We start from the raw sequence: 12,848 nt of genomic DNA on the forward strand, positions 1-12,848 counted from the left end.
TGTTCTATTCTATTTATATTCTACCAGATTATATCTTCATAATTTATTTATAAGCTGTATAATCTATCATTTCTCTGAATAAACGATGAAAGTTTGCTTGGCCCATTTTTTTTAACAGACGCGTACTTTCCGCCTGACCATTCTTCTTCGTATATATAAAAAATAGATCAGATGCGTGAAACTTTTGTTGTGTCCATGTGAAATAATAAATAACATTGCTTAAATATACAACAGGTTCTTATTTCTTATTCGTGGTGCCATCAAAAGTACAACCGGGTCGCAAACAATGGATGTATAAAAAGGAATATTTAAACGAGATTACAAACTGTCGTACCGAAGCGCTACCTCTCGTTTAATGTTATAAACTATACCTGTAAGGGGGATAACTCTGGTCTAAAAATCTACAGAAACAAATAAAAGAAGGCGTAAAACAAAAGACTCACAACAGATTACAGCATAACACAGAATGCAATTGTTAAAGCAAATGCTCATATATGACATATATAGCAACTAGAGGAATATCTGCCCCTGAACAGAACAATTTTGCACCACTTTTATAAAATCATACGAAAGTTGGAAATTAAGATATAATGCAAATAATCTTTATGTCTAAAATCCTTATGCTAATTTTCATCAAAATCCATGACATAATTTTACTTCTAGAAAATGTCTAAACGTTAAGGTTTAAGCTTAAACGTTCTTAAGAGGAAACTAAATTCAGGGAATATTACTTAAATCATCCCGCCCCTGCCAAACATTTACAACAAATACTCGTCTACCTACAACAACTATAAATAATTTCCCTTGCTCTCTATCAGTGCCTAAACTAAACAAACACCCTATGAATAAAGTTCATTTCCTAGGACTGTCCGTTTGTGGAACACAATACCGTAGGACTGCTTTCCACTTGATTATAATATGGTCGTTTTTAAACCTAATGCAAATAAGCTATTGATAAGCGGCCCTTCTTAAATAATCATACCATACCCAAGTTCCACCATAATTAATCATCACTGCGTTGTCTCACACTCTTCTCGCTGCTAATTAACACGTATTCTCGAGTATTCCTAGGCCTTGATAAACGGTGACATCATAATAAAAATGATGTCGAACGACTATGAAACAAATTTCATTCTATTTTTTTTTAATTCGTGTCTAATAGTCATTGTTAAAAGTTCACGAAGAGCGATGGTACTCGTACATTAGTTTTCACGAAAGATTTCATTAAATTAATTCTCAAATCGGTCACCTATCTGGTGCTGATTAGGTTCAACGTTGCTTTTTGGTGATCTAATGGGATTATGCTATACCATGGATTTAAATTTTGGAGCCTTAAACCTATTCTTGCTTTTAGATGTACAATGATACCACTTAATACTAGATATCATAGTATTCGACAGCATGTGACCGCCATGCCTTAAATAAAATATTGCGTTCGAAATTCCTTTCAGATTCCTGAGTTCGACAGAGAGATTCTGAGTTAGACAAAATATATCTGAAGACTTTAAAAAAAAATATTCACAAGGTTTCGTCTAATGTAACATCCGAAGCTCAGAAAGAAAAGATAAAAAAGAGAAACAGAATTAACAGGTGACGTCGTAAGCGAAATATTATCAGCCCTAGCACGGCAAAACGTATCACTTTTGTTAACTCTGTCTACATAACCTAAATAAGATGGCATGCGGGCGACATTCCCGTCATGATTTATGAAGGTGTCGACGAAGAAAAAGTTGTGATTGTACCTATTTACTATGCCTCCCCACGGGACAAAGTTAGACACCAGGGTCGTTTTTTAACGTGGAGAAAAGGTACAAAAATAAAAATTGTCTCAGTCGTGAAGGATTTCTCCTCCACCGAAAGAGAACAAGAAATAGAAGTGCAGCATCTGAAGAACAGATACTACACTTTGATCTTGTCCCGAACTAACAGCCAACCAGAAGAAATCGTCTCTAACGTTCCTTAATAATTCGGATGACTTTGGGACACCAGTAATTTTGTTATAACTTTTGTTTTAATGAACGAAAATTGAAAAAGTTTATTTTAAAATATAGCTGAGAAGGTGACCTATGAACTGTAAAAATTGTTTAAAACTTGGTTGTAAAATGAGTGAACAGTGAAGCTTTAAAGCAGTCCTAAATGAGTAAAACTAACGCTTAACTATAAACCCGATAATGTTTGAATAATTAAGCGACTTGAAGATTTGAGAATGTGCACGAAGTACCGGAAATTTATCGGCAAGTTAAAATATACATTCTGCATTTCAAATTGTTGATAAATGTTTGTACATATTATTCATCTATCCAAAGATTTTACTCGTTATAAACCATCCTTGATATATGATTACTCTTTCCTGTTAATTTCAGTGTTAAGAGATCATTAATTTATGATCAGACCACTCTTAAATTGTTCTGTCAGTAATTATGATATTATTAATAGTTACAGATTAAATGTTTTTTATAATTATTGTTTAAATTTGATTCAAAATTGTTTAATAAAATATGTTTTCATTAAACGTTTTTTTTTATTCAATTTTCACCCCAAACAAGGCACATCGCCACTTTCACGTAGGGGGGGGGGGCTACTATTGGGGAGATAAGTTGCAGGGGTATCATGAAGGAAGATTAGTACGAATATGTCTGTTCACATTACACTATAGGTTTAGGCACAAATAAAGAGTGGGGGGATTATTGATATTATGTGATTGCGTCGCGTATCGTTTTAGTAATAAGCTTTTAAAATTACTCGATTGATTTTTATTGTCTTCAATCAATCGATATTTTAAATACATCAGAAAATTCGATTTCTGCTTATCACAATTGAATCCAGTGTTGGACGTTTTAGTTCATCAAAAGTTTTATTATTTTACAAGACCATTCCTGGCCCGTTGGGTCAATATTTATTATTAAATAGGTTAGGTCCACACCGAATATTGTTTAAATTTAATCAGATTTTTTTTTTTCGAATACCAATTATTTTTAGTCAAAATAAATACATTAATGCATTTCTTTACTATTTTCGAATTATTGTTTTATATTTTACTTTTAAAACTGATATAAATGTTTCCATTTACTGCAGGCAGAATCCTGCTGTTTAAGTGAGAAAAAAGTTCTTTGTTGTAGCAGGGGTTCTCTTTTTGTGTGAAAATTTCTTCTACTTTCTTATTGTATGAATATGGATTAAATATTTTTTTTCCGTTATTTAGAATACATTTTTTGTCGATATAAAAGCATTGTCGGGTGTATGTCAGGTTTAATTCTGTGATGTGCAAAGGTGGAAAAAACAGTCTCACATTGAAAAATGCCTCCTACTTCCTCATTGTGTCAATATAAATAATGCCTCCTACTTCCTCGTTGTGTCAATATAAATAATACCTCCTACTTCCTCATTGTGTCAATATAAATAATGCCTCCTACTTCATCATTGTGTTAATATAAATGATGCCTCATACTTCCTCATTGTGTCAATATGAATAATGCCTCCTACTTCCTCATTCTGTCAGTATGAAAATTTAATCTAATCTAGATTAAATATGTTTTCTATTGTTTGAAATACAATGCCGAGTGTACGCCAGATTTTTACGGTGAAAAAGCAATGTAAATGCAGTTTTAGTAAACATGTATGTCAATGATCTTCAGGTTAGCGGAAAAGGACAGTTTTTGTAATTATATTTTAATTTCTTTTGCCATCAGATCGATTTCATATTGAGTTGAATTTAAGTAGTGCAGTAGCAAGGTGGGTGATGAGTCTCTAGCTCTCCTTGATTCGCAGAAAAGGACTAGGTTATTACGAGGGGCATTCCAAAAGTAAATCCTCCTATTTTTATTCCGCCCGAATAGGGGATTTCAAATTGCATTGGTATGATGACTGGACTTATAAATTCATGCGCTGAAAGTTAACCCCGCGATTTCATATATTGACGTTGTGAGATTCGCAGAAAACAACACCTGCCGTGGGCGTCAATGTGAAACAGCGATGCATCATTGAATTCTTGGTAAAATTACATTAAAAATGGTGATGATTATTTAGAAAAATAAATTCTGGAGCACAAAAAGGTTGCCCGTTTCAATGGCACCACTGCCGTCTTCGTGGTTCTTTAACTCTTTGAGTTTTAAAAAATAGGACGCTTTAATTTTGGAACGACCTTCGTATAACAAAGCGCCCACCAGACGTCCACGCACAGCCATCGTTCATCGCTGACAAAGGTGTATTGAGAATGGTGGTGACTATGTAGAAAAATAAATTCTGGAGCACAACAGGTTGGTCGTTTTAGTGGTTCCATGCCCCTATTTGTAGCTCTTCAACAGTTTGAGTTAAATAAAAAGGGAGATTTTGCTTTTGGACCGACACTGGTAATAATATTATAAAATGTCTTGGCTTGGTTTCTCTTGTCAGTTCAATCTTTAATCTTGATCATATTGATTTTATATTAATTTGATTTCTGGAAATAGGGTAGCGAGGAGAGGATAATTCTCTTGTTTTACGGGATTTTAAAAGGGCCCCTTTGTTGTTTTCTTTTTTTTTTTTTTTTTTTTTTACAAAGGCATCACCACATTATCAAGGCCCAGAGGCCACTCAAGGATAAGGGTTAAAGAGTGAACAGTAGAAATTGGTCAATATAGTAATCATTAGTAATGAAAATTTGGTAAATTTGATAACTTATATGGAACGGCTCATCAAGAACTTATTTACTTTAGACTTGAACACAACCATATTGTAGTCAGCCGGAAAGCAGGAAAACGGAAGAAAATTCCACAGGCGTAGAGTTCTAAGAAAGAAGCTTTGTTCATGGAATCTACGTTTAGGTTTAGGCACAGATAAAGAGTGGGGGAAATTATTGATAGTGTTTACAGCTAGACAAGTGTTTCTTGTGAAAGTTTGGCGAGGGGGGACCATAGATTGAAGCTCAGTTGAACACTTTCCATGAAAATAACGATACATCAGAGACAAACTCGCAACATCTCTTCTATGAGATAGAGGTTGCAAGGAGGGGAAAAGGACATCTCCTACGAGGCTACGAAGTCTATTTTGAACTCTATCAAGGCAGGACAAGTCCTTTCTAGCAGCTCCTGCCCAGATGTGGCAACAGTATTCCATCCTTGGACGTACCTGGCTCTTATATAGATAGAGAATAGCATCAGCAGTGAGATATCTACCGGATCGATAGAAAGATCCCACCATTTTTCCAGCGGCCTTGGCAACAGATTTGATATACGTGTTCCATTTAAGATCAGGAGTAATGGTCAAGCCCAGAAGCTTGTCAAAACTTGAGGCCTCCTGAAGACGAGAGCCATTCATTTCAATTGATGCCAGATGTGGATTAGAATGTTGATGATTTAAAGAGAGAAGCTTGGTTTTAGATGCATTAAAAGTAACCAGCCACTCCTTTCCCCATTGTACTACGTGCTCAAGATCAGAGGAGAGAGAATTGGAGAGAACTTGGTCGTTTACTGTCTTAGATGTGCTACCATAAATGGTAGTGTCGTCAGCATAAATGTCTACAAATGATGTAAGGATATGATTTGGAAGATCATTAATGTAGATCAGGAAAAGAGTTGGGCCCAGGATGGATCCCTGAGGGACACCGGCATTAATACTGTGAGCTTCTGATTTTTGCCCCTCAACTACTACTCTTATGAACCTATCAGAAAGAAATGATTTAATAATTGAGAAGACTTTTCCAGCTATACTATACCACGATCAGCCGGTCACTGAGGTGTGACCGACAGACGTGTTATAGTAAATGTCTTAAAGCGGTCTCGGGAAGATATGAAGATGGGCCAGTCATTAGGGTCTGTGTAGTAAGAAGAAAATCATACCTGAGATGTTGGATTTGGGTGTGGCTGCTTTCTTTTCTCAAGATGATCTCTTCACCCTGGTGGCATTCTGGTGGGAATCTTCATCTCCCTGTCCTCAGGGCCGCCTTTCGACTTAAGACATTTATGAAGGAATTCATGGCAGACACAAGAAAAACGACACGCGACACAATTGTAATATACAAAGGTATAACTAACTATTTTATTTTACATTAGAGATACAATATATATTACAAAAAAAACAATTTACAATTAATTTTTACAATAGGCTTTTCGAAGCTAACTAACCTACCCTAACTAGTGTTGAGGGAGGGGGTGGCCCCCCCCCCTCATTTACGGAGAGACAAAATATGCGTCCTCACATCATGGTGGTCGTGCAGGAAAAAGACAGAAAGATAGCAAGGGGATTATGGGAAGGGGTTTCTTTGTATCTCTACGCTCATGGACAATTTACCACCCGTCCATGCTGCAGAGTGTGTTAGAAACAGTGGCACAAGGAAATAGTGCCACATCCCTCCCTATGCTATCCGAAATTTATGAGTATTCATAAATTTCAGAAGTCCCTAATTTTCCGTGAATGGTGCGTCAACCGGCCGTCAGCAATCAATGTCTCCATGCTCTACGTTCCATCAGGAACTCAGTGAAGCAAGTTATCTTTTCCACCAGGCTCCTGGTAGGCTGGTATACTGCTTCAAATACCAGAGAGGGTAATCATCCTCGCCCTCCATCGAGGCAATGGCATCACTATTTCAGTTACTGGATTTACACTTTGTTAAGCAACCAGTATAATATTTTTTAACAAAGCCGGATTTTACGTGAGTTCATCACGCCGACCTATACGTATTTCACTAAGCCGGATTGTACGTGAGTTTATCACGCCGACCTATACGTATTTCACTAAGCCGGATTCTACGTGAGTTTATCACGCCGACCTATACGTATTTCACTAAGCCGGATTCTACGTGAGTTTATCACGCCGACCTATACATATTTCACTAAGCCGGATTCTACGTGAGTTTATCACGCCGACCTATACGTATTTCACTAAGCCGGATTCTACGTGAGTTTATCACGCCGACCTATACGTATTTCACTAAGCCGGATTCTACGTGAGTTTATCACGCCGACCTATACGTATTTCACTAAGCCGGATTCTACGTGAGTTTATCACGCCGACCTATACGTATTTCACTAAACCGGATTTTACGTGAGTTTATCACGCCGACCTATACGTATTTCACTAAGCCGGATTTTATGTGAGTCTATCACGCCGACCTATACGTTTTTTTAATTTAGTCTGCATAACATTATTTCCGTAACTGGATTTACGCTCCCTTCAGCAACCAGTATAATGTATTTTAACCAAGTCGGAGTTACGTGACCTTATCACGCCGACCTATATGTATTCCAAGTTATTACTTCAGTTACTGGACTTACGCTCTCTTCAGCGACCAGTATAATGTATTTTAGATAAGTCGGGGTTACGTGACCTCATCACGCCGACCTATATGGATTTAGTAAAACCTTGGTCTTCAGAGGTTCTAATCCAATTAATTCTGTTAGAGCAAGGAGTCTGCCGCCGAGCGACCAATAAAAACTATCCACCACGGAATATTTATTAATTATATAAAGAATTAACTAAGAAGGGCACTCAGCCTTCATGAGTTAGAATACTCAATTAGGGGGAAAAAGATTTCCAAAAATAAACAATTCAGAAACCTGGTATACATTAAATCAATGAAATAGGGTGTTAACACTTTTTTTCTTCCTTAAAAAGAAAACATTTTTAAAAAATCATTTCAGAGCACCTCGGTCACAATTAGAATTTGTTTACACAATGCAAACGCATTTCAGTTATTACATTCATAATTAACTTTTTCCCAAATTTCAGGGTACATTTAAAAAGTATATGTATTTTTTCAAAACTTGATTTACAAAAGATCATTAAAATTTAATTCCAAAATTTAAAAATTATTTCAAGTATTTTGGTTCATCGTTAAAATCAATTTATGTTAATTAACTTCTTTCCAAAGTAATTCATTTATTATTATAAAAACCAATCTTCTCAAAAGGTCATAAACTTCGAATAGACCCATTTTTCGTAATACAATTCAAAAATTATTCCAAACATTTGGTTCATTATTAAAATTAATCTTCCGAAAAGATCATAGAAAATTCATTTTGAATCAATTTACCCTCCACAATGAGATTCAGAAACATCCCAAATTTTTCATTTCGTAATTATTATTTTTAAAATTCAGTGTACATTTAAAGTTATTTAATTGATTCTTAAAAATCATTTCTTCTTATAGGTCATTATCAAGGTCATTTCGAATTCAGAAACATTTCACGTTAATTAACTTTATTTTCCAAAGTAATTATTTTATCATTTAAAAGCAATTCTTTTCCTAAACTCACTCACAAGGATTATTTCGAATTAATAAACTCCCGCCACACCTGGGAGTCACATTAGTTAACGACCAGTTCTGTATAGTTAACAGCTCGAAAAAATTAAAGTTTCAATTAAAGAGAGATCTTTCTAGACTGAGGAAATCTTTTTTTATTCTTAATAATTAATTCAATTTTACGTATATACTCCTCAGTCAATATTTCAGGGACCCCTATCATACGGTCCAATTTCAAATAAACCTTCAATTAAAGAATTCGCTCGAATAATTCTTCCTCAAAATCATCTTGAGTTCAGGAAAATCTCTTTCGTTAGTCAAACAATATTTCCTTAGAAATTATTAAAAATTCAGAGAATATTCGAAATGTAATAGCGTAATTTTTTTTCTTTAAGAAAAACTATGAACATTTCAGAGAACTCTTAAAAAATCAACGTAATCATGTAACAGTTGGCTTTTCCAAACACTCGAAGACTTCAAAAAAAGTACTTTAAGTGCTGTTTGAATAATTGTCTCAGTTTTTATTTTTAATAAAAACCAATTGAAGACATCATTTAATGTAATTTAACGAAGCATAAATATTTTCTTCTTTAAACTTGGTAGAAAAATTTAAAAAACTCCAAGTTAATTCGTTATTATATGCCCTCCTGCAATCAGCCATGGGGGTTTAGCTATACAATCATTAAAACGCCAGAGTAGAGAAAGAGAATGAGGGGAAAAAGAAGGGGATAGAGGCAGAGCGATGCCATTACACACCCCACCACCCTCATAACACCATTACGTAATAACAAAAAAAAAATCTTCGACGATTTTAAAAGTCACTCTCTCGTCCTCACAGGTAAGGGAATGAGAGAGAGATAGAGAGAAGAAGAGAGAGAGAGAGAGAGGCAGGTAGCGTTGTTCTACCACCCATCCCTTAACAACCTCACAAACACCATGACGAGGTCATCTTAGCTTATCTTTCCCATGTGCGGCCATTGTTTTAAAAAATGAGTGACAGGTAGACATTAAACATTTCTACGAGTTTAAAAAAAAATAAAATAGAAAAAATCTTGTTTTTATCAATTTTGTAAGGCGCTCACACAAAGAAAACTTCGTATTATGTAATCTAAATTTTTAGCGATAATATTTTTTCTTTCCCTTCTTTTCTTTTTTTAACAGACAAAAAAAATAAATAAAAAACATTATCAAATCAAAAAGTCCCCTTATGTTTCAGTGTAAATTGGTACCTAACCTGAAAAATAAACACGTCAACTGTTCATGGAATAAAATGTAATGTAAAAGTTCTATTTTTTCAAATCTGAATCTAACACTTGCAAAGTCAAAAGAATTTTTTTTAAAAAGTCCTATATTTTTATAAACCTGAAATAAAGATCAGATAAAAAATGTTAGGTATCCTTTATTTTCTTTCCTTTTTTTTTTCTTTTTTAAATTTATTTTTCGAGCTTCGTGTTTGAAGGATTTTTTTCTTTTTCTTTCATGTAATAACAAGATGCATAGATATACACACATATAGATATATATCTTGAGAGAGACAGAAAGAGAGAAAGCGTGAGAGAGAAAGAGATATTGCATATTCTAGAGACACTTTTTTCTCATCTCTGTTGTTTTGTTTGTTTTTTTTTTTTTGTGTGGGACACATTTCTTACTTTTTTTTTCGAAGGGTTACTTTCAATACTCTTCTTTTTTTTTTAAATCGATCTTCTGTAAACCGTTTTTTTTTTTTTTTTTTGTAGGTGCAAGACAATTTTTTGTTCAGGTTCTAAATTTTCTTTTTTGAGTGCGTTTTTTTTTTTTTTTTGTGCGCGTGTGTACTGGTCTGCCATTTTTTTTTAATTTTGCCAGAAATAATAGTTTTTTCCGTTTTTAAAGACCGTGGACCATTTTTTTTTTTTTCGATTCGTCTAGTGGTCGTTATTTTTGGTTGTGCCGTGGGTTTAAGGGTCGAAATTATTTCCATGCTGGGAAACAATATGTTCTGGTCATAGTGCATCATTTATACTGCGACACAGATGCGACGAGATCCGTCTGGTAATTAACCAGGGTCAATCCTGCGTCTTAAGGCAACCATTTATACCACTATCAGCCGGTCACTGAGGTGTGACCGACAGACGTGTTATAGTAAATGTCTTAAAGCGGTCTCGGGAAGATATGAAGATGGGCCAGTCATTAGGGTCTGTGTAGTAAGAAGAAAATCATACCTGAGATGTTGGATTTGGGTGTGGCTGCTTTCTTTTCTCAAGATGATCTCTTCACCCTGGTGGCATTCTGGTGGGAATCTTCATCTCCCTGTCCTCAGGGCCGCCTTTCGACTTAAGACATTTATGAAGGAATTCATGGCAGACACAAGAAAAACGACACGCGACACAATTGTAATATACAAAGGTATAACTAACTATTTTATTTTACATTAGAGATACAATATATATTACAAAAAAAACAATTTACAATTAATTTTTACAATAGGCTTTTCGAAGCTAACTAACCTACCCTAACTAGTGTTGAGGGAGGGGGTGGCCCCCCCCCTCATTTACGGAGAGACAAAATATGCGTCCTCACATCATGGTGGTCGTGCAGGAAAAAGACAGAAAGATAGCAAGGGGATTATGGGAAGGGGTTTCTTTGTATCTCTACGCTCATGGACAATTTACCACCCGTCCATGCTGCAGAGTGTGTTAGAAACAGTGGCACAAGGAAATAGTGCCACAATACCATAGCTAGCGATCTTATGAAGTAAACCTTTATGCCATACCCTATCAAAGGCTTTAGATATGTCAAGAGCAATTGCCCTAGAAAGATTGCCACCGTCGAGAGATTTACTAATCCTATGCGATATAACTGTAAGGACATCTGCTGTAGATCTAGCAGAACGGAAACCATATTGAGTGTCACTAAGAAGGTTATTTTTGTTGAGATGGTTGATTACTTCTGTTTGTTTAACAGGATATTTTTTATCACCACAATGTATGGGGCAAGGTAGAATAAGAAATATCATCATCATTATCATCATTGATTTAACATCCGTTTTACATGCTGGCATGTGTTGGACGGCTTTTAGAAATTGACTTCCCATAAAACCTATCTCTACCCAGGTCTTTATCATTTTTTTTTCTCTCGGATCCACACTTATGACTTCTTCCCACGTTCCTATTTATTTGCCCCTCCACGAGGGCAGATAGTCGGTTTTTAATGTGAGGAGGAAAATCCAGTTCTCCAAAAAGGGATCCTCTGGATAGGAACAAAAATAAAAATGGTCTCAGTCATTAAAGATTTCTCATCCACTGACCGGGGACAGAAAAGGTGAAGAGAAGCATCAGAACAGATACTACACTGTGATTTTCTTCCCATGTTTTTCTCTGTCTTCCCACGTCAACAGTCCCTGCTACCTTAACTGTCCTACCTTTACTCACCCAGCCACTCTCATCCATTCTTTTATCATCATCATTATCATTATCAACAGCAGCGGCACCAACAACAGCAGCAGCAGCAGTTTAACGTTTTATATACAGGCGTGTGTTGAATGACATTTTAGAAACTGACTTCCAAACTAACCGATTTCCGATTAGTTTTTTTTTTTTATTTATCTCTCTTTCTCATTCTGTTTTTATAATTTCTCGCGATTTTCTTCCCTACAATCTGCCATGTTCTGCATCTACTCAGCCAAGAATGCTGATCAATTCTTTCTAGCGCGACACTACGAACAAAGTCTGCAGTTCAGTTTTCTAACGAAACTGCAAATAAAAACTATCTTCACTGTGAACCAATTTTCAAGTAATTCCAAAAATATTAATATGTTTCTGAAAGGACACAAAAGGGAAAGAAAAAAGGAAAAAATGTTCTCTATTGATAGAAGCAACGTACGTACTACTGAAACTTTGTTACGTGGCATACTTTTCTCCAGTGACACCGTATTTAATGCAATAATTTGTTTGCCATTATATCTTGATCACACTTTTCTCCAGTAACATCGTTTTTGCTTATGGCTAGAACTTTGTTTCGCTCTGTACCTTTTTAATACTAATCTCTATCATTCAAGTGCTAAAACAAACTTGCGACTTGCTTTACGTCTGTCTTATATGAATAGCAAAGCATCACACCTGGTCTATACATATAAATACTCTCACTCAAGTGTGTAATTTGTCTATTTTACTAGGGGATCACTGCTTACCAAGGCCAAAGGCCCAAGAGCCACTCGAGCATAAGCGTTTATGAGTGTCGGGTAGAATGTAAGACAACATTTTGATGATCAGTAATGGCGAAACTTTGGTAGAATTTGATTATTTAAGAAGAAAGCGCGACAATATCTTATTTACATTAGATTTGAAAATGATAATGCTATAGTCAGTTGAGAAGCACCACCGCGGTATTGTGTTCCACATACGCACAGATTAAGGAAAAAATCTAGTGTTATGAAAATTTTGTTTAGTTTTAGACACTGATAGAATGTAAGTACAATAACGTTGATACACCGATTCTTGCCAGATCACCGAAGTTAAGCAACGATAAGCCTGGTCAGTATCAGATGGGTGACCATTTGAGTCGTAGAAATTTCGAGGTTGGTATTTGGGGCACGTTTAACTCACGGGTGGGGGGGAGATACACCTCCAATCAATACGGAAAGCAACGAGAA

The 12,848-nt window shown here is 35.6% G+C and overlaps 1 long non-coding RNA gene across 1 annotated transcript; it reads right to left on the reverse strand.

The window, feature by feature from the left end:
• Positions 1-5,985: 5,985 nt before the first annotated feature.
• On the reverse strand, positions 5,986-11,151 carry LOC145259191 (uncharacterized). Its single transcript, XR_013864139.1, has 2 exons — positions 7,089-11,151; positions 5,986-6,990 (listed from the first exon to the last, which is right to left on the reverse strand). It is a non-coding gene; the product is annotated as an uncharacterized LOC145259191 (long non-coding RNA).
• Positions 11,152-12,848: the final 1,697 nt, after the last annotated feature.

This window comes from Euprymna scolopes, chromosome 34 (assembly GCF_053919585.1).
Source record: "Euprymna scolopes isolate OS-2025 chromosome 34, ASM5391958v1, whole genome shotgun sequence".
In the NCBI taxonomy this organism is placed as follows: Eukaryota; Metazoa; Mollusca; class Cephalopoda; order Sepiida; family Sepiolidae; genus Euprymna; species Euprymna scolopes.